Raw genomic sequence first — 25,545 nt, 5'->3', positions numbered from 1 at the left:
ATCGCAGAATGTTCTGAATAATTCTCCGTCCCTATCGCTACTTTGACTTTTGATTTCAAAACTTGTGTTTCTCCAAACTCAGTCAAAGTGGGGGCTTCTGTAGACACCCATTTGTGTCTCCCCAAAACCAAAACCAGTGATGAATACCTTTCATTTCATTTGATTATCAAAAGAGGTGAAAGTGTGAAAAGTCTAGTGATGAGGATGTTTTCATTAAAATATCTCTTCTTTCTGTTTTTGAAAATATTTCTTTTCTTACCCTATTTATGAAAAATGTGCATTCTAGATTAGTTTGGTCCGTGAATAGGGTCCAATAATGGTGTATCTGGAAGGGGCTTGAAAATACCTTTCCAACGATATATTATAAGCCCAACTTCGATAAATAATGAGGAAGTTATGGCCAAAATACTAAACTGGGCCCGGTTTGGTTCTTACATACGGCCCAATGATCTAGAGGAGGGCCTATTATTAATTATCATTACTAAAGCTATTAGGATTGATAATAGTCTTCTAGAATACTCTAGAAGGTTCTCTTAAATCCTAATGGAGTTAGGATTGATAATTATGTTTCAAAGAGTTTGAAATTGAATAAAACTACTCCTTTTGAGAATCCTTGTTTTGTACGAAGTGGAATATATTCAGATATTATTTTCGTGACTCATAATCTTTATCCAAATCTTATATGATTGGATAGATCCTGAAATTATATTTCCATTGATATATTATAATATTAATTCCGAGCTATAACGAAAAACATATGAAAGAAATACATAACACTATCCAAAACTGACACTGTCCTACTATTTCGGCCATAATCTTTTTTCTAAATAAGATTTTAATCTGATTCAAATATCTTTGGAAAGTAGACTTTAATATCTTTCCAACTACATATTATATTCCTTATTTAAACTTCTGGATCAAAAGATATGATAAAAACAAAATCCGCAAAAACTGTCCTGCAGCACTGGACGACAGGCCTGTCGCACGGCGACAGAGGCAGTTGCGGCGAAAGCATCGTGTTTTATTCTTTTGCAAAGTTAGATTCTTTTGATCATATCCGGACTATTTTTCATTGTAAATAGCGTCCTTAGACCTCCGTTTTAAATTATCAACTCTCAACCAGAATTCTCTAATTCTTCTCTTTTCTATCTAAGCTAAAGCTTATTATTTCTCCCTCTTGCTTTTCTAGCCTAGCCTTTTACAAACAAAATTTCTTATACATTAGCACTAGACACACCTAGCCAAGTTTGAAGTTGTCTTCGCCCTAGACGTGAAAGGTTTGATATTTCTGAGGGTTTGGTCTCAAATCTCTATTTCAATTATTGAATTTAATTGTTTTGGTTTTATTATTTGTCTTGAAATTACCAACGTGTGTATTTTTTTATTAGAGATAGATACGAGGCATCCAAGTAAGTGCTTTAATTGTTTTATTGATATTATGATATAGAAATCATGTTTAGATTGTTATTTTGATTCCTAGTATCATGTTAGGATGTTTTGTTGCTTCCTAGTATCATGTTTAGGGCAATAACTAAAAATTCCTAATATCAAGTATTATTAAAAGAATGCTTCCTATTTCTTTCCTAATATCATGTTAGTATCATGTTAGAGTTAAAGCTTTAATTTTTATATATTTAGTGACATGCAAGGGTTTGTTATTAATCTAGTTAGTATCATGTCTATGATCTTGCTATTATTATGCTTTAACATGATTATGATTATTTTTATGATTTATGATTATAATTGTTATAATTATTGTTATGATGATTATTTTAATCATAGTAATAATAATAATAATAATAATAATAATAATAATAATAATAATAATAATAATAATAATAATAATAATAATAATAATAATAATAATAATAATAATAATAATAATAATAATAATAATAATAATAATAATAATAATAATAATAATAATAATAATAATAATAATAATAATGTTGTGGGTACGGTTTGGCGGCGTCTCGTTTCGAAGGTGGGTGCTGCTATGGTTGTCAGTCTTTAGGGAGTTACTTTGATGGCCTTCAATTTGGTGTTGGGGTTTCTTCAGGTGGTGAGGCAATTCTTCATGCGGTGAATCGGTTGATTGAGGACCGTGGTTCTGATGTTGGTCTATCTATGTTGTCGGTGGATTTTCAAAATGCTTTCAATCTGGTTGATCGTTCGGTCATGTTACGTGAGGTACGTCGTCGTTGTCCGGGCATTTCGCGATGGGTAGAATTCTGCTATTCTAATCCAGCCAGGTTGTACTATGGGGACCATACCTTATGGTCGTCTCAAGGGGTGCAGCAGGGTGATCCCCTTGGTCCTTTGCTTTTTTCTTTGGTTTTACAACCCCTGGTGTGTAAAATCAGAGAGACTTTTAATGTATGTCTTCAGGCTTGGTAATTAGATAACGACACGATTATTGGTGACACTTTGGTGGCGGGGCAAGTTCTGCAGTTGATTATGGAGGAAGGACCTCGTTTTGGGTTATGTCTTAATGTGGAAAAAACTGAAGTTTTCTGGCCTACAGAAGACCCTCGAAGCAGGTTGGTGGGTTTCTTTCCACCTAATATTGCTCGACCTTTGCGTGGTGTTAGGTTGCTTGGAGGTCCCGCTAGTTCCGATTCTGGTTTTAGTGGTGAGCTTGTGATGCAAATGGTGACCAAGACCATTGCCCTTATTATTATTATTATTATTATTATTATTATTATTATTATTATTATTATTATTATTATTATATTATTATTATTATTATTATTATTATTATTATTATTATTATTATTATTATTATTATTATTATTATTATTATGTTGCTTGATATATTTATTGTTATTGCTTGATCACACCTTTTATGCATGTTTAAAGGGAATTTGTACTTGTAATCACACTTAATAAGATAATAATAATAATCTTGTTTAGGGTTAATATGATTATAATTCAAGTAATCGCCAATAATAGATTTATTTGTGCATTAATATTCAACCAACATAGATAAACAAGTTTGGGGTTAACCTAATGATTGTATGTTAGTCCGAAAGAGCACATGAATACGAGAAGAATAAAGTAGAGGCCTATTATAAGGGCAGGTTCTTTCTCTTTTAGATTGGATTTGTACCTTCATCCCCAAACTTCCAGTCTTGGTTCCAGACAAATTGGAGTTAACGATCTCTTGGATTGTTAAGGGGTGTAACCTTCACCCTGTGAACGGTTTACATGTTCCTAAACCTTGTTGGCGACTCTTTTGCTCTAGCTTTCTTCCCTTTGGATGTCACCGTACTTTCGTGAATGATCACAGTGGGGTTCAAGTTTGGGGTAATGCTTGAAATATTCCCTACACCTTCCTAAACCAACCAGCCACAACGTGCTACTTATTTACAATTAGCCTGCAACTCAGCCACCACAACCTCTGCAACCACTTTCCCAACCCCAACCAAACCTAGACCTGAAACTTTTCCCCGGCCTACTTCTATCTAGACTCGAACCAGCAACTCCCACTATTTTCCTTATCTTCTTTTCTCAATTGAATTTGGGGATGGATTGATTGTGGTCGTACATTGTTGATGATATGGCCTGGGTTTTGTTTTCGGTTGTGTTTTGGGTGGTTGTTCATGTTGTGGGTGTTATTTGCGGTTGTTTTCTGGGTTGGTAGTGGATGGTGTAGGAGTTTATAGGTACTATTAAGCGGAAAATCATGAATCATATTCAATCAAGCACCTAATCCCAAGATCACATGCATAACACACAAGACACATAATCATACCTTTGAAGCGTGAATTCCACGTAGCAAATGATTGACAAATCAGGGAGAGAATAGAGCCCCAAGCGTTGCTCTTCTACTTAGTCCACGAGCTTTGAACGAGCCGTCCACCAATACTAGATTGGTCGAGTGATTGAGGAAAACCGTGATCACCACCTTTAATGGACTAACCAACCACCACTAACCACCACACTGGCGCAAGGGAGGATGAGAAAGAGGAGAGTTTGAGAGGGCTAGGTCTCGTGTTTGCTAATTAGGGTTTGATCACGCTAATCAGTTAATTGCATTTGTCTTGCAAACCCTAGGCACCTAGTCTATTGATTATAATTAGACTAGGGTTAGGAAGCCCAAAACTCTCAGACCTTACTCCATATGGACGGCCACTATAGAGGATGAGGCCCATCATGGGGCTCGTCCTCTTGTACTTAATCTAAGCCCTTTTTGTGACCTTATAGGATCCGTCTAACTAGGCTTTGGCTTATTTTACTTGCCCAAAGATCGTTAGTATATCTAGCTATGATAAAACGACGACCCAAATGTCCTAACTTAATTATCTCCATAATTTGATTAATCTATATATCTAGTAATTGCACACGACGAAGACATAAATCCTTCAATCTCCCACTTGTTTGAGACAAGTGTGCAATATTCAAATTCCTTAAGTCAATATGTGTCGATTTGATGATAAGATTGCATCACATGTTGAGATCATATTAATCTATAAATCGTTTCTTAAAATCTAAGTTAGAATTTCAAAACCAAATGATTACTGAGTAATTCATTTGAATGCGGCCACATATTTTCTGAATTCTGCCTCTTCAAGCGGTCGTAACACATTTTCTAATTTAATAGGTAGACTAAATCCAATGTTGTGGAAACAAGGCTCCCACTCAACTTTTAAAATAACCAGGAAACACCCTTTGTAATCTCCAGTTACGAGTAGATGTTTGAGTGTACCACAGTCATAACATCCATTGAATGAAATCAATGTTCCACTCATGTCAAAGGAATCCACTAATATATCCGGAATCTCTCTATACTTGAACTTCATAGTAGGTCAATAGTTCGATCATGCATCATTCATGCATATCCAAGTGACTGGCCGAGCATCACTATGCCCCTATAGCCCATGAAACTGCTTTATCCAATTAATTTTACATGCTAGTCCATTTATTGAAATCATGTATGTCCACTTCAATGAATTCGAACTAGAAACTTCAATAATATATGAATTTTTCTCACCTGTTGGGTTTCATTCACCAAGTCATCAACCTAATAAGACCATCAATTCATAATTATTTTGGACATTTTATTTAATTCCAAAAACCATAATTAAATGAGAGAAATGATATTTCTATTTTAAACATAATTCTGCAAGTATATTAATTCCTTATGTAATATGTTTTCTCAAAACATATACAACTTGAATTATATAACTTGCTTCAATCCTAGTCTTTAATATGACTCTCATATCTTAGTCTATGAAAGGGGTTTAGTGATTTTGCACTCATAATAAAACTTTGCAGATCACGACATCTCGCTTGTCATTGATCTCGTAAATGAGGTGATATCTCATATCTATTTGTTTGGATTTATGATGTGACCTTGGATCCTTTGTTTTGCCAAAGGTATCATTTTAGTCACAGGACAATTTGATCCAAATTTCCTCCTTAACTACTCTTACTGTAGCCAAATACACATATTCTGACATTGAGTATGCGACAGTATTATGCTTTGAACTCTTCAAGCTTACTATACTTCTCCATCCAGACATAAATATGCATCTAGATCAACATATAGAATCATCTTGCCCATTTGGAAAACTTGCATCCGTATAACCTTTTGGCAACTTGTTCACTTTTTTCACCATAAACTAGAAACATTCCTTTAGTTCTTCTCAAGTACTCAAGGATTTGCTCTTTGCAACTTTCAGTATGCTTATTCTGAATTTACATGAAACTTGTTACACATGCACAAGTAATATGTAACATCTTTCTTTGTACATATCATGACACATATAATGGACCCTTTTTGCAGAAGCTTGAGGTACATTATCCATACAACTTAACTCTACTAGATTTTGAAGGCACTGAGCTTTACTGAGCGTAATACCATGAAACATGAGAAAACAACCTCTTTTAGAGTCTTGCTTTATGAACTTTTCAAGATCTTTATCAACATAAGTCTCTTGATGTTGTCTAATCATTCTTCAAGATTCACTTCATGGATCTTGATTCCCAATACGTACTCAACATCTCTAAGTCTATCATATGGAAACAACTCCTTAACCACTGCTTGACTGATTTAAGCATTGATATGTCATTTCATATGAACTGTATGTCATCTACATACATGACCAAGAAGACCAATTACTCCCACTAAACTTCTTTTCTCTACAAGATTCCTTATCGTTCTTTGAGAAAATCAAATTGTTTGATTTCCTAGTCGAAAATGAATGTTCCAACTCCTTCATGCTTACTTCAATCCATTAAATGAATTTCTGAAGTTTGCAAAACTTTCAAGAATTTCTGTGTTTCAAAATTCTTAGGTTGTATCATATACATACCATCCATTAAGAACATTTCATGAAGGTGATTTTTGATATCCAATGCTAAACTTCGTAATTGAAATCAGCAATCACTAGAAGAATCTGAATAGTCTTACGCGTCTAATAGGTTTAACCCTATTTGTAAGACTATCGTGGACTAACACATCTTTACAGACATGGAGTCCATACTGGATTTCTTGGCTTTAAGCCATTTCTTGAGTTGGCACTTATCTAAAGCTTGCTTGTAGGGCATGGATTCCAACCATTCCAATATGAAAGTTTTAGAGTCCACCTTTTACTGGGATTTTAGCAAACTGTTTGTTTTGGTCCAAAGTAACCTACTATAGGTATAAGAAACAATAGAATTATTTTCTTCAACTCTTTGAAGCCTTTCATTCAAGTGGGACGATAGAGGCCTCGCTAGTGGAATTAGCTTGCTTCGACACATGATTTATCAAATTAGCTGATTTCATATGCCTTCGTCTCTGATGTAATGTTATCCATATCCATTTGTTGCTTATCTCGAATCTCATCAAGATCTAACTTTACTCCCACTTGGATTTGTAGGAAGAGATTTCTTTCTATAAAGACACTATCGCGAGCAACAAACGCTTTGTTTTCTATGCAATTGTAGGAATAATATCTCTTAGTTTCCATGGAAAAACCCATTAAGAACTATTAACTTGATTTAGAGTGCATTATGTAATCTTCGTTAACATTTTACATTGATTTCATAACCCTTAATCATGTTTTGAAAAGATAACTTTTGGAACATTTCCAATTCATAACTCTTATGACATCTTTTTTTTTTTACTGCTTTGGTTAAGTTTTCTGTTTAGTATATTTGCAATTGTTGTTGTAATATATGTCCTCAAAACGATATTTGTAAATCATTAAAGCTAAGCTAGGATCGAACCATGGCAAGAAGAGTTTGATTCCTTCTCTTAACATACATTTTAATTGTCATGATTCTGGATTAAATTGTGAACTAATTCAACAATTACCTTTAGATGATCATTTACTTTTAAGTTAAATATTTATCACAACAATCATATTGTGGTGTTATATTGTTTATCCGAAACTTCTTTCATTTTGGAATTTTGAACATTTCAATGATTCCAAGCTTTACTTCATTAAGTAATAATTATCGATATATATAGTTACTTTAATCCTAAGTAAAAGCAATGAAATAGTTAAATATCTTTGCTAATTCTTGAACTTATTGGTTCACATAAATCATATGTTTGTTTTCCAAAAGGTAATTAGCTTTTTTACCCTTTCAACTAAAAGGCAACTTGGTCATCTTACCTTATCAAGCATGACTTCTAATTCTTAAGTGATTCATAATCAAATCAGACTAAGAGTCCATCCAATGTAACGTTGGATGTGCAAATTGTTTATGTGACTTAACCTTACTTTCTCACAAGTAAGTTTATTTTGAATCATCTAATATTACTTTTCTGATCTACTTATATCAATGTCATAAAACAAAATAACTCATATCTAGAAAAATGAAAACAATTTATTACCTTGGTCATGGATCAACATTTGTCCAAGCCAAATAAACCAAATCAATATTTAAATTAAAACTGAAATATTGTCTCATCAAAAACTCTAAATTGTTCTAAAATCATGATAAACTGATTAAAAAAAAACTATGAAGCTATCTCTGGCCACTTGGAAACTTGCTTGCGCTTGCTCTTGGCCCTAGCCTTTTGCCCCTTCTTCTTGAACCCCTTTACCTTTTGAATCATAAGAACTTCCTTCTTAGTTTCCTTAGGGGTTTGCTTATCAGCACTAACCAGCATTGCGTGCAATTGATTCATAGTCTTTGCAGTCGCAGTCATGTTAAACTTCATGATAAACTAGTTAAAATTTTCTGGAAGTGAGTGTAGAATGATGTTTGTTACCATCTCATCACTATATGGGTGCCCCAGTTTCTCCATATTTTCAATAAGGCCGATCATTTTGAAAACATGATCATGAACAGTGGCACCCTTCTCCATCCTACAATCTAGAATCTCACGATGGAGCTCGTATCTTTCAACTCTAGCTTATTTCTTAAACAAAGCTTGAATTCTTGCATGATTGTGTGCGCATCCTGATCCACAAAACGCTTTTGAAGACTAGGTTCCATGGTAGCAATCATCAAGTAAGTGATAGGCACAACTCTATCATGAGCTTCCTTGTGCTTCTTGACTTTTGCCGTAGTTGCAGTTTCTGGAAGAGGTCCTGGCAATGGGGTGTCAATGACATCCTCACCACCTTCCGATTTCAGAACGAGTCTTAGCATTCTTTCCCAAGTAGAAAAGTTTTCTCCTGTCAACCTATCCTTCTCAAGGAATTGTCGAAGATTGTAAATATTGTTGTCATTGTGATTACGGCTACCTATCTAAGTCAAAATAAGGCAAAGCTTAATAATTATGTTTAATTTAAAATTAAAGTACCATACACGAATTAATTAGGTAACTTTAATGCACTTTAATCAACATTAATTGATCTCAATTGAATTTTAAGTGTTTCTAAGATCCTTTATTTGTGTAATAGTTGAACAGACTGAGGCCCTACCATCAAGCATTACATTTTCAAGGTGAGTAAACTCTTTACTGATTACAACTCTTGTAACTCTTGGTTGAATAATTAAATATCACATGTTTAATTATTACCCTTTGCTTTAAGGTTCTAAACGCTTTAGGTAACCTTGTTGAGCATAACCAATTAAATATGCAGAACGTGATCCATCCCACAATCCCTAAATAACAAGTGAGACTCTGCGGAGGCCGACGTATCACTCAGTATCCAAGGATTGTTGGGTATCTAATTGAAAAATCAATCTCTATATTACTGGGACCTAGATTCATTATGTTGTGATTATTTAATGAACTCTAGCGCATCATCAATCAACATAAATAAAACCTAACATGCGTAATCTAGTAATGCAATAAGACATGGCATAGTATGTCCCCTTCGTCCTAAGAAAACTAGAAATGAAAAGCTACCACTTGAATCATCATGGATCTCCATCCACCATGCTCCTTTGGGCCTTCACTTCACGGGCTTCATTGGACTACGACTATTTAAATAACGAATCTATTTACTTTAAATAAAAGTTACAAAAATACTTAACGGTTCACATACCGTATTTAAATTACAAAAATACATCATGATGCGCAGATCGTATTTTAGAATCTATGGGCCACACTAGTCTATATATAGCACCATAATATCATATATTATATAAAATGCCATATAATAAATCACTCAACATGCTTGTCTAAACTACAACATCGAATGTTCTGAATTAAGGCAACGCATTTCCTAAAATATCTTATATTTTAAATTATAATTAGATAATATCATATATTATTCATGACCAATTATAAAATATCATATTTTTTTAATTTAGGCATGATATTGAATCAAATCATATTTTAATCAAGAAAGATAAATCATGTTTAATCTTCCATGATTATTCTAACAAACTTAGGAATTTCTATCCTAATTATTAACCAATAAAATAATTTTAAAATCAATCATATCCTTATCTAATTATGGGACAATCACATTATTTAAATTAATTATTATCCTTTTCAAATATGCTCAGAATATCCTAATCAATCTTATCTAAAATTAACCACTTTAATTATGGATAATTACAAATTTAACAACTTTAATTATGGATAATATCAAATATAACAAGTTGGCTAGCCGAGGCTAGCCATTGTCGCAAAGCAGCAGCAAGTTGTAGCAGGGCAGCCACAAAAGCAGCGTGCAACAATTGTACAGTTGTTGCCACAGTCACTTGGACCGCCGCCCTTCCTCCCTCCCACTTGGACAGACCACCAGGTCGGCAGCCGCGGCTGTCGGCCTTGTTAATTTTTTTTTGGTTTTCAATTTAATTAAAATAACTTCTATAAAAATTAAATCAAATTAGTCCACAATTAAAATTAAATCATCATTCAATTTTAAATTAGGGTTTATCATAAATTAATCAGATTTTTATGCACAAAATATTTTTATGCATAAATCATTGCAATTAAAATTATGAAACATATTTAAAACGAAATAAACAAAAACAAGCGTAAAAAATCAGATTTTTAAGGCTTATATGGTTCGAATTTGTCGAATAAATTAGGGTTAGGGTTCGAAAATTTTGAATACTTTAGGGCTAAAATTCGGTCATCATCATGGCTATTTGAGCATAGTTAAATCGCATTTAATCAATTCCAAAAGTTTAATCACATTAAATATAACAATTAACCAAAATTAAATTAATTTCTCCCTCCTTATTGATTATAAAATTAACATGGACTTCAAATTAATCGTATTATTATGATCAAGCGCGTTCATTCAAGAGGCTAACTGATACCACTTTAGGATTTTTTAGGTACTATTAAGCGGAAAATTATGAATCATATTCAATCAAGCACCTAATCCCAAGATCACATGCATAACACATAAGACACATAATCATATCTTTGAAGCGTGAATTCCAAGTAGCAAATGATTGACAAATCAGGGAGAGAATAGATCCCTCAACGTTGCTCCTCTACTTAGTCCACGAGCTTCGAATGAGCCGTCCACCAATACTATATTGGTCGAGTGATTGAGGAAAACCGTGATCACCACCTTTAATGGACTAACTAACCACCACGAACCACCACACTGGCGCAAGGGAGGAGGAGAGAGCCGTGAGAGAGAGGAGAGTTTGAGAGGAATAGGTCTCGTGTTTCCTAATTAGGGTTTGATCACACTGATCAGTTAATAGCATATGTCTTGCAAACCCTAGACACCTGGATTTATAATCATATTATAATTAGACTAGGGTTAGGAAGCCCAAAACCCTCCAAACTTACTTCATATGGTCGGCCACTATAGGGGATGAGGCCCATCATGGGCCTTGTCCTCTCGTGCTCAATTTAGGCCCTTTAGGTGACCTTATAGGATCCGTCCAATTGGTCTTTGGCCTATTTTACTAGCCTAAAGATTGTTAGTACCTCTAGCTATGATAAAACGACGACCCAAATGTCCGAACTTAATTATCTCCATAATTTGATCCATTTATATATCTAGTAATTACACACGACGAAGACATAAATCCTTCAGATGGATGTTGTGTTGGGTGGTGGTGGTTTTGAGGTGGTTGTAGTTGGTAGTACCATAGATGGTGTTGAGTGGCTTTGGTGGTGATAATGGAGGATGGGAGAGGAGACAGAAATAGGCAGGAAGGGAAAAAGAGAAAGAATTTGTTTTTTTAACTTCAATTAATTTTTTTTTTTTAAATTTAAAAAAAATAACCAACTCAAATGTGTCATGTGGATGGTAACTGACTATAAAGGGTAAGGTTACATCATTTAAGGAGAATGAGGCAAAGGTTGGATTAATCTTGTTAAAAATTGTAAACTTAGAATTATTCAGGGTTAATCAAAAGGTTGGATTATTTAAGGATAATGAGGAAAAGGTTGGATTATTCTTGTTAAAAATTTCCTTTAAAAAAACACATAGCAAATAAGACATAGATTAGTGTAGACACCCATTTGTGTCTCCCAAAAACCAAACCCAGTGATGAATACCTTTCACGTCATTTGATAATCAAACGAAGCGAAAGTGTGAAAAGTCTAGTGATGAGGATGTTTTTATTAAAATATATTTTCTTTCTGTTTTTGAAAATATTTCTTTTCTTACCTTATTTATGAAAAACGTACATTCCAGTTTAGTTTGGTCCATGATAAGGGTCCAATAATGGTGTAGTTGGATGGGGCTTGAAAAGACCTTTCCAACGATATATTATAAGCCCAATTCCGATGAATAATGAGGAAGTTATGGCCAAAATACTAAATTGGGCCCGATTTGGTTTTTATATGCGGCCCAATGATCTATAGGAGGGCCTATTATTAATTATCATTCCTAAAGCTATTAGGATTGATTATAGTCTTCTAGAATATTCTAGAACGTTCTTTTAAATCCTAATGGAGTTAGGCTTGATAATTATGTTTTAAATAGTTTGAAGTTGAATAAAACTACTCTTTTTTAGAATCCTTGTTTTGTACGAAGTGGAATATATTCATATTTTATTTTTGTGCCTCATATTCTTTATCCGAATTTGATATGGTTGGATAGATATTGAAATTATCTTTCCAATGATATATTATAATATTAAATCCGAGTAATAACGAAAAAGATATGAATGAGATATGAAACTCTATCCGAAACTGACACCTTTCCACTATTTCTGCCATCTGTTTATGTACAAAAGATTTAAATTTTATTTTAATTGGGTTGGAAAGTAAACTTCAAGAGCTTTCCAAAGACATATTATATTCCCTATTTGGACTTCTGGATCAAAAGATATGATAAAAACAATACGCGTGAAACTGATTATTAGCGCCTGACACAAGCATTAGCGCCTGGTGCTAAGGCTTGGCGCCTGGTGCTAACCTTCAGCGTTTGGCGCTATTGCCACTACTACAAAAATAGCCAAAAAGACCTGTAATAAAAGTCCTGTTGGCTGATACGACAGGTCTCTTTGATATAAGAGACCTACTATTAGAGATAACAGGTCTCTTATTTGTCAAAGAGCCTATCATGCTTTCAAAGGAGAAATAGGGAAGGACATATGAGACCTGTTGTTTATCATAACAGGTCTCTTATGTTTGTGGGGGCCCAACATTCTCTTAAATTGACTCTTACTCTTTCTTGTTCATTCTTTCATCTCCTCTTTCTCGCTCTATCCTCTTCTCACCTTAATTAAATCGCTTCATTCCCCTTCCTTTGATCTTTCTCTGTCTTCCTCTTCCACTTTCTTCCTCCGTTATTGCAAGAAGCACTACGAAAGTTCGCTCTAGCCATAAGCGGAGTCAAGAAGCCCCAATACTTCCAACCTATAATCGTCGCTCTTCATCAGATCTGGAATTCATTCGCACTTTAAGAGGCCACTTTCTATCTCCGTTGTCGTCACCGCCCTTCAAGACGCTGTTTCAGGAAAAGAAGCGTATAGGCAATTTGAATTTGTCCCCGACAAATCTCGTTGGCCACCATAACAATGCTCTTTTTGGTTTGTTTCCATTTTCTATTAAACCCTAGTTTTAAAATTTCCCCATTCATCAATGTAAGTGATCTTATTTTCTGCAATTAATTCAGAGGTAATACTAAACCAAATTATCTACAATTGTATGCTGGTACTTTTATCTCATCTTTTTCATTGAGTGTTTTTGTTTATGGTGTCGATTTTTGGAATATAATCATTTAATTACAAATTTGTCTATGCTTTATAATCAATTGTTTTTTCAATAGATTATTGAAGTATATTTCCACTTTTAATTTGGGTAAATGTTGAGTTTTTAGGAGTCACAATAGTGAACCTAGAATTGTTCTTCGATTGCTAATATAGTGGTTTTATTATTATTGATTTTGGGCAAATGTCAAAGACTTTATAGCAAGACTCATATAGTTGTATGTTTATATATATTAATGCTGCTAAAATCTAGTCTCCAAACTAGTTATATCTAATACTTATGGAGTATTTGTAAAACAACACCTTATTGTCCTTTTATAGGTTTTCTAAGGATATAATGGTGTGATTGAAAAAGCAGTCCGATTCCCATCTTATGATCCTACTAATGACCTACTAGAACCACCCATTAAACCATCTGGTATTCGTTGCGCCGAGAGGTACTCTTTGTAATTCTCTTATGCTTCCATGAGCTGGTTAAATTTTATCTGCCAAATTGGTTTTCAAATGCTTATACTTGTATTTGTTGTCATTGATGTGAATGCTATCATATATGTACACTTGTCCAGGCTATATGTCTATACTCTAGCTCTTTCTGTTTGATTGTTGTGTGTAATGTGTATAGCTGTTACATTGCTTATCTCAATTATAAATCCTTACTTTTGTAGTATGAATGAAGTTCCTTGATCTTTCTACGACCTACATCCTTAACTGTCTTATAACATCCTTAATCCTCCATTTCATTAGTTTATTGAAGGGTTCCAAGATTTCTCATTGATTTTTCTATTTACTTTTATATTCTGTGACACATATACTGTAAATTTTGTAGTTTGTCTTAAGTCTTTACTACTTGCACTGATCTTATGCAAGTATAGATTAATTAGTATGAAGAAAGTATAATTGTGGTGTTGTAAAATTTGAGGAAATATTGGTATGTAACAGAATGAAAAAAAATAGCTAATGATTATCATTGGGGTGACATCAAACTATCATAGGGTGGAATATTAAACTAGCTATATAGATTTGTTCAGAGCTTGTAAGATTAGGTGGTATACCACTATTGATGACACACTAATGAGGTTCCAGGTGGTATACCAGCTTTAAGGTCATTTTACTATGTGGTTCCGAGTTTAAGGAATGAGTTTATTGCTAGTATATGGTTGGCAATGGTACCAATGGAGCAGTTATTATTTTTCTTAGGCCACAAAGCATACAATCGAGACCCCCTTTCATCACGTCTGAGTTACATGTTTGCTTTAATAACTTGGTGTTCTTGACTGGTATAGTTGTATGTGTGTATTAATGCTGTTTTAATCTACACTCTAAATTAGTACTTTATTGTTCCAAATCACTTATTACTAGTTATATCTAATAACTATTTGTAAAACAACACCTTATTTGTTCCTTTATAGGTTTTCAAAGGATATAATGGTGTGATTAAAAAAGCAGTCTAGTTCCCATCTTATGATCCTACGTACTGGTGACCTACTAGAACCACTCATGAATCCATTTGGTATACGTGTGCAGAGCTACTCTTTGTAATTTTCTTATGTTCTTATTAATTGATAAAATTTATCTCACAAATTTGTCCTGAGTTGCTTATTCTCTTTTAAGTTTTTATTGACTAACTTATTTGCATAATTTATATCATTGGAAAGATTTTGACGTCTACAAGTTATACTATTAATGTATGGAGTATATGCTATAATGTATGGAGTTTATGCTTGTAAAATTCTGTAAACTATTACTTATTAATTATTTTAACAAGGTCATAGTTGTAGATTATTTCTAACAAGTTTCTGTACTTGTACTGTTCATGTTGTAATTTAATAATTGTAAACTTCAATATTAAGTTTATGTAAGTTTCTTTACAGGATTCCTTTTGTAATTTACTTTTTTTTTTTTGCCAATTATAGTATAGTAATAAAATTCAAATAACTATATTTCAAAATTTAATACCCGTGATAAATATATCATGGGAATTTTTTTTTAAAAAAAAAAGAAAAGAAAGAGACCTGTTATGTAACACAACAGGTCTCATTGGTACCCACCAAAGAGACCTGTCCTATTACACAACAGACAGACCTAATAAGAGACCTGTTGTCACACTTATTAGGTCTCTTAGTAATCACAAAGAAACCTGTTCTATTGAACAGGTCTCTTTACCAAAGAGACCTGTGAGCTAGAGACCTCCTCTAAGAAGGTTTCTTAGGCCTATTTTAACAGGTCTCTTAGGCATTTTTTGTAGTAGTGTATTGCCTAGCGTCTGGCGCTAATGTCTGGCTTTTGGCGCCACGCGCGTGTTTGACGCTACGATCGTGTTTTATTCTTTTCGAAACTCTGATTTGTTTTTCTATCCGTTTGACTTATTTTCTATATAAATAACCTCTTAATTAAAACCTCCGTTTTCAATTCTCATCCTTCTCATCTAATTTCCATCAACTATCTAGTTTTCTAATTCTCTTATCTCTCTAAGATAAAGCTTATTCTCTCCCTCTTTCTAGCCTAGCCCTTTTACAAATACAATTCCTCATACATTAGCACTAGACACACCTAGCCAAGTTCGAAGTTGCCTTCGCCCTAGACATGAAAGGTTTGATATTTTTGAGGGTTTGGTCCCTAATCTTTATTTCAATTATTTAATTTAATTGTTGTTTATTATTTTCCTTGAAGTTACTAACGAGTGTATTTTTTTATTAGAAAGAGATACGAGGCATCTAAGTAAGTGCTTTAATTGATTTATTGATATTATGATATAGTAATCATGCTTAGGTTGTTATAATGATTCCTAGTGTCATGTTAGGGCGTTTTGATCTTCCTAGTATCATGTTTAGGGTAACAACTATAATTTTTAATATCAAATATGACAATTGTGATTCCTGCGATGCTTCCTATTTTCTTCCTAATATTCATGTTAGTATCATGTTAGTATCATGTTAGGGCTATATATTTTATCTTTATTGTTTAGTGACATGCTAGGGTTTGTTATTAATCTTATTAGTATCATGCCTAGGATCTTGCTATTATTATGCTTTAACATGATTATTTTAATAATTATTATAATTATTATGATTTTTATGATTATTATTATTATCATGATTATTATTATGTTGTTTGATTTATATTATTGTTATTGCTTGATCACGCCTTTTATGCATGTTTAAAGGGAATTTGTACTTGTAATCACGCTTAATAAGATAATTAATAGTCTTGTTTAGGGTTAATTTGATTATAATTCAAGTGATCGCCAACAATAGATTTATTTGTGCATTAATGTTCAACCAACATAGATAAACAGGTTTAGGGTTAAACCTATTGATTGCATGTTAGTCAGAAAGCGCACATGAATACGATCAGAATATAGTAGATGCCTATTATTAGGGCAGGTTAAATCTCTTTTAGGTTGGATTTGTACCTTCATCCCCGAACTACCAGTCATGGTTCAAGACCTATTGGAGTTGACGATCTCCTGTATCGTTAAGGGGTGTAACCTTCACCTCGTGAACGGTTTACAAGTTCCTATAACTTGTTGGCGACTCTTTTGCTCTAGCTTCCTTCCCTTTGGACGCCACCGTATTTTAGTGTATGATCACAATGGGTTTCAAGTTTTGGGAAATGCTTGAAATATTCCCTACAATTAGTAATCAAATTTGTCTTTTTAACATTATCAAATAAGACATAGATCGGTAATCAAATTAAGAAAACATAGGAGAAAACAATAATTTTAAACATTTGAAATTTAATTTTACATGAAACAGAAGATAATTAATAAAATAACATAAACAAGTCTACTTTAATTATGAAAAAGAATCAAAAGTACAAATTCGGCAAAATGATAGTAGCTAAGCAACATGAAAGGATCATAATTCGGCCCAAAAGATAGAGATTAAAAAATCCTATAACAAAAAATCTCTAAAAAAGTAAGAAAACCCTAAATAACAAGAAATAAAAGGTATTAAATGGTTATTAAAATTAGCATTAGAATCGGCTAAACCTTGCCTCCATGAATGACACCCTAAGATGATGAATAACTAGCACTTTGATTCCTTATGCAGAGTAGGTCTGAAGACGTTGAGGTGAGCATAGAGAAAGTGATGAGTGGGAAATGTGTACATCGAGAAGATGAGAGAAAATGAGAAGAGGGAGTAAGACATAGGAAAATAGAGTGGACGACAGCGATGGAAGGGTGACGACGGAAGGAGCGTATGAGAGAGAGACTGTGAAAGAGAGAGAGGACGTATAGAGAGCAAAGAGGAGAGTGAAGCAAGGTTTTTTTTTGGGATTAAGGGAATTTGTATGAAAATAAGATATATTTGTAAATAAAATTAAATTGTTCGTTACAAACATTATTTGTAACAAACATGACTAATGTTAGTTACAAATATAGCTCTTGTAACTGACAAAACATTGTCCATTACAAATACTATATTATTCGTATTTAACATAACTAATGTTGGTTACAAATATAGTATTTATAACTGAAGAAACAAATTTTGGTTACAAATAGGGAGTTACAAATAGGATTTTTTCTATTACTTGAACTCTTATCTACCCTTCTGTTTATCTAAGACTTCATATGGAGTTTGTTTCTTCCATTGATGAATCCATGCAACCTCTTGGAAGGAATAATCGCATAAGAATTATCCTCTTCCTTCTCATACACCAATTTATGGGACTACTACTTTATGCAGGCACGCATCCAAGCCCAAAACCAGATTTTTACATTGCAGAAAGGCCTAAAGTTCATGATGTTTCATATCTAAATAAAAGATAACCAAGCCTGGCCTAGAATATCATTATCTTCTCAAAAAGTACAATGTTATTTCTTCTAAGCCAAATTATGAATGTGCTAGCCCACACTATGGCCTAAGTTATAGTCCAAATCAAAGCTTTAGCCATGCTCCAAAATACAGTGACTACAACGCAGTTTACCCAACTAAAAATCCTACCCGACTTTTCCAAATTATTAAAGTTTATCAAGTGGATGGTGAGGCAAAGTATGATGATCTAAATTATAATCTGACAAAGGAAGACTTTGATTATGAGAATTCTAATTAAATTATTGAATTACATATGTTACTTTTATATACTTTCAATAAATGTCTTAAGTGAAGTTATTCTTGTTTCAAATTTTCTATGTTTTGGAATGAACTAAGTGTTTTCATGATGTATTCTTTTTGATTTTCATGTATGGTATGAATAACAAGAAATTATGTCTTTAAGAATGGAAAATAGGCGATCTGATTCCAAATTAGGTACGGTCCTTAAGAAGTTAACCAACATAGCTGAAAACATCACACAGGTGATGAATTAAAGAAACCTTCATTCTGACTTAGATTCTTACATGGTGAAACCTTAGAAGGACAGCCATAGCTACACTACTACAAAATGCGTATTTTTTGGACGCTATTAGCTCGACACTGTCATACTAATTATCATAGTGTGTGTGATTTCTCGACGCTTTTCTAAGTCGAAACTTAATTTCGACTCTGAAAAGCGTCGAGAAATACCCACATGTGTGACACGTGATTTAGTTTGCTTAACCTGGACCTTCACAACTCATTTTAGGGAAAACCATAACCGCCGCTTCTAAACAAGTGAAAACCCTCGTTCTCAAAATTTTTGGTATCGTCCCCTTTTCTTTTCCAATCCTCTAAAATTGCAAAGAAATCATCAAGTTCGGATTCAAATTTACTTTTTCTTTGTGTATTACATTGCAGAATTTTCAATAATCATCGTCAACGTTTATCAAATACGTCCCTTTGTTCAGATCGATGATTTGAGGTAATTTTTTATTCCTAATTTCCTTTTACAGTTGAGTATTTTGAATCATTTTAAGGGTTATTATTTGGAGTAATGTTTTGATAAGAGATATGTTTGGCTGCCGGAGAAGAATTTCAGAGCTTTGTTTATAATAAGGCTACAATTTTAATCCAAATCTGAAATTAATTGCCTTTTTTTTTTTGTATTCACTGCTTAAGATATGGGACAAGTCGGTCATTGATTTTTCTCACCTCTCTACTTCTGTAGTCCAAATGAACACAATATGTTTCAAGTATCAATCTTTTGTCGAACATTTTGTTTGTTAATTTTTATAAAGAATAGGAAAATGAACAGAATATGATTCAAGTATCAATCTTATTTTATGAATTTGTCTCAAGTTAAATCTTCTCTAAATTCTAAATGTATAGGATTTAATGAATGTTTTAAGTAATGGTTTTCTTGATAGTTATTGGAACAATCAAATTTAAAATGAAAATTGTTTGGTTTAGTCGTTGATCACGCTAATATGCTCCTCGATGTGATGCTTAATTAGGAGTAGAGCCACTAATCACATTACTTAAAATATCCTCTTGGAGTAGTAGCAAATATGAAAATGATGAAGGATTTGTTAATTAAATGGCAAATTGTTAGAGGCTTGTTACTTATTATTATTTTTTGTAAAGGAGGGGGCTTGTTATGATTATGGTTCTTATACGTTATTAATCAACTAAATCTCTAGATCATTGAAATATTATGAAAAGAGATGATTGGAGTTTATAATTAAGTGTAGAAGTTTTTTTATGGTTGCTGCCATCTTGCAGATGTGATTAGGTTTTTGTTGTGGGAATAGATTAGAACATAGGTATACCTCTTCGCTATACAATGTGAACTTCAGTTTATAAAAACATTTAATTGTGGTATTTATTTTATCATGGATAACTACATCAAAGTATGTTTGACGGGATCAAATTGAAAGACATATATCAAGTATATATATTGAATCTTATTTGTATACTTAAAGGTAAGTTCCTTAAACCTTTGATTCAAGGATTTTAGTGACATTTCTCTTTTCATGATCTTAAATCTTTACTGCAATACTTGTTTGTATTTCAGCATTGGTTATTCACATTTTAAGTCTTAATTGAGATTTGATTTTCTGCTCTTTTTTCATGAAAATTGGTTATTTTTGTCAGAGTGTGACTTCTAGCTTGTTAAAGATTACTAGACTGAAGTAAAGAATAAATATTACATGATATGAAGAGTTAAAAAGAAAACAATGCTTGACTTAGTGCTTTGTATAAACAATAAGAGATTAAAGCAATTTAGTCCTACTGATAATTACTTGTTGTCTTTCTCTAGCTACTCATTTATATAACAAACTTTTTGCCTTCATGTAACATGTAAATATGATTTGATAGTGATAGTGACTTTTTTACAATCCTTAAAATGGAAATAATTTTTCTTTTATGCCTAGTATCTCTCTCTTAATTTCCATCTCTTTCAATTCCCATTTTGTGATTAAAGTATATTATAGTATGTACAGATTTTTTAGTTTTCGTAAGTTTGAGGGAAATATTCCATGTCGCTTAAACTGTTTTCTGCACTATGTGGTTGCATTTATAAATTGTATTTTTGGATCTCTCTTTATTTCTGAATTTGATTTCAGTACTAGAATAAGTGCTATGTGGGCAATGTTATTTCTTTCTATGTTTTTGTCATTTATAATTATTTGGATTTGATTTCTGCTGGTATGGTTGAATCTAATTTTTTTTTTTTTTTTTTGTTTTCTAAAAATTTTTGTCACTATCTAATCAGTCTTCATTTTATATATCTTTGTTGACATAATGCTGTAATATATTCTTTTAGTGTAATTTATTTATTCTTAGTCACAAGGTCATTTTATTCATAAGTGGAGAGTATTGCTAGAGCTGACCATCTCTTACAACTCAACTATGCTATGCCCAACTCCTTACTTTGTTGCGCACAATGTCTTGATCTCAAGATGAATTTGGGTATAATGTATATAATGAAATGAAATCATTGTTTAATTATTTGATTGCATGTCGTATCTTCTTTCAATTCATATTTATTAATACAATAATAAGGAGTATGATGACACCCTTAACCTCGACATTTTTGAACTCAAGAAAGTGCAATTCATAGGAAAGGGAAATGATGATTAGGTGCAACTCAAGAAAGATGTCCTCAACGAAGAGCAACAAATTCAAAAAAAAATAAAAATCAACGTCAACGTCAACATCATCATCATCATCAACAACAACAACTACCCGGGTGAGGTAGCATTGTTTCTTTTAGCATTGTTTTGGAAATGTCACTTAATTTGATTATTCTAATTACCCCAACCTTGATTTTGACCATAGTTTCTATTGTGGTTACATAATCATGGGCCTCGTCTGCACTTGTATACTTCATATATTATATAAATTGATTGTAAAATTATATAGCAGGGCTAAAACCCATCTTCTTATTTTGATATTCACTTTTTTGTCTTTTTACAGTCATTTCATAATGGCAAAACCTTTAAATTATGATACTTTTATGGAGGTGGTGCACGTTCTGGTGTGGGAAGTCTTTTAATTTCTAAAGTCAAAGAAGAGTGCCCATGTAGGGTAATTATCACTTTCTCTAGCTCTACATCAATCAAAGAGTTTGACCATTGCTGAAAATGTTGAGGAGTTAATTAATTTTAAACAATGAGGCTCTCTACTTTCTTTCAGGAATTTAAAGATCAGTAATCCAAGATGTAAGCATATTTTCTTAAGGTATGATACTTCATAAGTTCATATATATAGTTATATATATATATAACGTTTGTTAGGTGACTTAATGGACATGGTAATTGACTTGTAAGAATTGTTTCATGTTTACGCCTGCAATACATTGCTTATTGTCAATCAATTTGGTACTTGTAAACAGAAAATGAAGTCAGTATACTTACTATGTAATTTGCTTTAAGTACTCCCACTAACCCTGTTTTTCATGTTCAGGTTCAATGCAGTGCTTATAATCTGAACTTTGCTTACACCCACCTACAAGCTTATAAAGAAGCAATTGGATTATTGGAGGTTGATTGAAGATTTTTTTTTTGTGAAGAAATGAGCTTGTCTGCTAGACATGACGACAAATGAACTCATTGATTATGAAGAAATCTTTGAGTTCAAAATGTGATGTTAAAATCCATAGCTAATTGCTTAGAAACATTTTTGTGCTATTTTTGCTTGTATGAATATTCAAGTGTAAGGGAAGATATCAATAAATTTATATTAATAAAATGAGATTTTTGTTTATTAATTAATGATTTTTGAAGTTTTCATAGCACAAGGATATTGAGTTTTCTTCAATTATCAACCATAATATTATATCAGTAAAAAAACGCTAATGAAAGCATTGATTTTTCATAAATAAGAACTCTCTACACTATTATGAAGGGAATTTTTTAATTGACATGGACGTTGAAAAGCGTCGCCAAAATTAAAACATAGGTAGAAAAAGGGTGTCAATAAATTATATATTAGAAACTAAGGACAATAAAAAGCGTCGCAAATGTTTTGTTGGTAGACATGAAAAAGCGTCGTAAACTTTGAGAAATTGCGCCAACCAGTTCAAATATGGACACTTAGCATAAAAATTAGGACACAAAACAGCGTCGAGATTCTCGACACTTTTTGGTGTCATGCAAAATTCTCGACTTACCTTTTTTCGACGCTTTTTTAAGGCTTCGAGAGAAAAATTATCGACGCTTTTAGGGGTCCAAAATAATCCTTAAAAGCGTCGCAAAAACAAGGAAATTGTAGTAGTGCTAAACCACCTATGTACTTGGGAAAGGAGGACCCGGCCTGTCTTGAAAACTTGATTTGGAAGTTCGATAAGTTGTTTGATGCAATAAATAGCCCATGTGAGTTGAGGGTAAATAATGGAGCTTACTACTTGATGAGTGGAATTTATGCCACTATTTTGCTCATTTTTACTATTGATATTCCCTCATTTGTCACTTGTTTGCGCCTTCTGTAACCGTTTTCACCTTTATTTTCGTTATTTTAGTTATTTCTCTCTTTCTAGCTTTTCTTTTGTTTTTTTTTTCTACCTTTGTTTTGTAGGTTTTTAGTGCTTTTGTATGATATTAGAGGATCTTTTATTTCTTTACGACTGAAGAGATTCCCAAGGGAGAGGGTGCTCTGCTTTGTTGAAGCCGCGAGCGCGGGCGTTGAAGTCGCAGGCACAGTGAGCTAATTTGGAGCTCCTATGTTTGAACTAGTAGAAGGCTGGCCGCACCCTTTGAGAGGTCTCTCTCCGATCTACCACGGGGGCGACACTTCAAGCTGTGGGCGCTACTTCTCAAAGATCTGATTTCTCTTGCTCTTCAGCCGCGACAACTCCTCAGCTAGGATTAGCCTCTCCACCGATATGCCGCGAGCGTGGACCTCTAGGTTTAGATTTTCCGTACCTAGTAAAGAGAGGGCACGACGCAGCTTTAGAAGGCTCTCCTTAGTTAGTTATTTCTGGATTTTTAATTTGATGCACTATACATAGAGTTTTTCTTGAATTTATGATTATCCTATTATCCATTTATAATCAGAACTTTGTAGTGAGAGAAACTATAGTATTTTAGAGAGAGAGAAAGTTATTTAATCTTCAATTCTATCATTTGTAATCAAGATTTCTTCAATTTTTTTCTTCAATTTAATGCAAGTTTTACATGTTTTCTTCATCAATCAAGTGTTATGGTAGTAATCTCTTTACTCTTTTCTTATTGTTTAGCTTAATTGCTTTTAATAGGGTTGATTTTGATCTACTTCTTTGATTTTACTCATTTTGATTAAGTTTCAATGATTTTGAATCATGTTTAGCATTATTAAGATTGAATCCATGCTTACTTTAGTTGTGATGGCTATTTTCTCTTCTCTAGCTAGGGAAGGGGTGAAGATCATGATTGGTTGGGATTATATTGATGACTTATTGGATTTAGCTTTGAGTTGATAATTTTGTGCTTAAATTTCTTGGAGTAATTTATGTGCACCTTTAATTCCAATATTTGAGTTCTAAATTAGATGTATGGGAATGATCTAGTTTAGTTTTGATCTATTTCATCAATTTGCTTGAGTAATTGCATGTCAATGAATTATTTGAGTAGAATTTGTAATCCTTGGAATGAGTTGTTGTTGATTATCATTGTTGTCTTAGGTGATCATGATTGGAACCAGCTCTTCCTGGTGTTTTGATCATATTTCTCTAAAATCTAGTTTTCCATCCTTATAATGTCTCTAGTTTGAACTTTCGTAATTTGCTTGCTTTTATCATTTATAGTAGTTAATTTAATTATTAAATATCACAAAAATCAAAATACCCATTGTTACTTGTAATAGATTCTTAATTCCACTTAGATTGTACATTACCCCGTTTCTGGCCTTGTGGTTCAACCCTAGCTTGCCACTATCTAGTGTGAACTTGATAGAGTAAGTTTAGGAATATAAATTGCTGATTTGATTTAGGATAGTAGTCATGACTATTGGGTTTTGTGATGTCCGACATTACACAAAAAAAAACCCTTAGAAAATCCGTACATAAATTAAAATAACAAACATGTATATTAATTAATAACGACAACCACATAATTAATTAACTAAGAGAGAGAAAGTGGAAAAGACGATCATATCCCTGAGACGTGCTTTGCTCTTTCTTGGAACTCGAACTTGAAAGAATAGAGCCCTGCAAATGCGCAAGACTCCAAAGACTCAGACCCAACCCGAACGGCCCCTACCTCGAATTTTAGTCGGAGCCAGACCAAAAAAACTTAGAGTATTAGAACAAAAGTGTTCTCGCTTGTAGAGAACCTTTCATGTTCACAACTAAAGTGCTCTTTCCCAATTCCAAATGACTGGTATTCATAAGGAAATGAGCTCTGAATTCCAATCTACCATCATTGTGGGAGAGTTTGTAAAAAGGCAAAACACAATTTAATTTAATTTAAAAATCAAATTAAAATATAAGTGAATAAACAAACAAAAAGTGTCAAGTTGAGAGCAAGGGGTTAGGTGAGGACCAAAATAGGGGACCACCCTCCCTTAGATTCCCAAGCAAACCCACACAAAATTAGCTCCCTTCAAGCACCAATGGAGTCGCGCCAGTTGGCGCGCAGCCTTGGGCACCAAGGCATGTCGCGTTGTCAGCTTGGTGCTTGGCTTGGCCTGCGAGACTTATGTTGTGCGTGCGCGCTGCCCAGCATGCAAGCTT

The 25,545-nt window shown here is 33.2% G+C and overlaps 1 long non-coding RNA gene across 11 annotated transcripts; it reads left to right on the top strand.

The window, feature by feature from the left end:
- Window positions 1-13,029: 13,029 nt before the first annotated feature.
- On the top strand, window positions 13,030-22,554 carry LOC145558560 (uncharacterized). 11 transcript variants are annotated; one of them, XR_014092549.1, is made up of 9 exons: window positions 13,030-13,353; window positions 13,855-13,970; window positions 14,943-15,068; window positions 15,189-16,251; window positions 19,251-19,314; window positions 21,441-21,590; window positions 21,813-21,923; window positions 22,032-22,076; window positions 22,302-22,554. It is a non-coding gene; the product is annotated as an uncharacterized LOC145558560 (long non-coding RNA). The 11 variants fall into 11 exon arrangements; XR_014092547.1 differs by having other exon boundaries at window positions 13,855-15,068; XR_014092545.1 differs by having other exon boundaries at window positions 13,030-13,970; window positions 14,943-15,043.
- The last annotated feature ends 2,991 nt before the right edge of the window (window positions 22,555-25,545 follow it).

Source organism: Chenopodium album, chromosome 9 (genome assembly GCF_948465745.1).
Source record: "Chenopodium album chromosome 9, dcCheAlbu1.1, whole genome shotgun sequence".
NCBI lineage: Eukaryota > Viridiplantae > Streptophyta > Magnoliopsida > Caryophyllales > Amaranthaceae > Chenopodium > Chenopodium album.
Note: the sequence above shows the minus strand (reverse complement) of the source record. Positions and strands in the feature narration are given on the sequence as shown.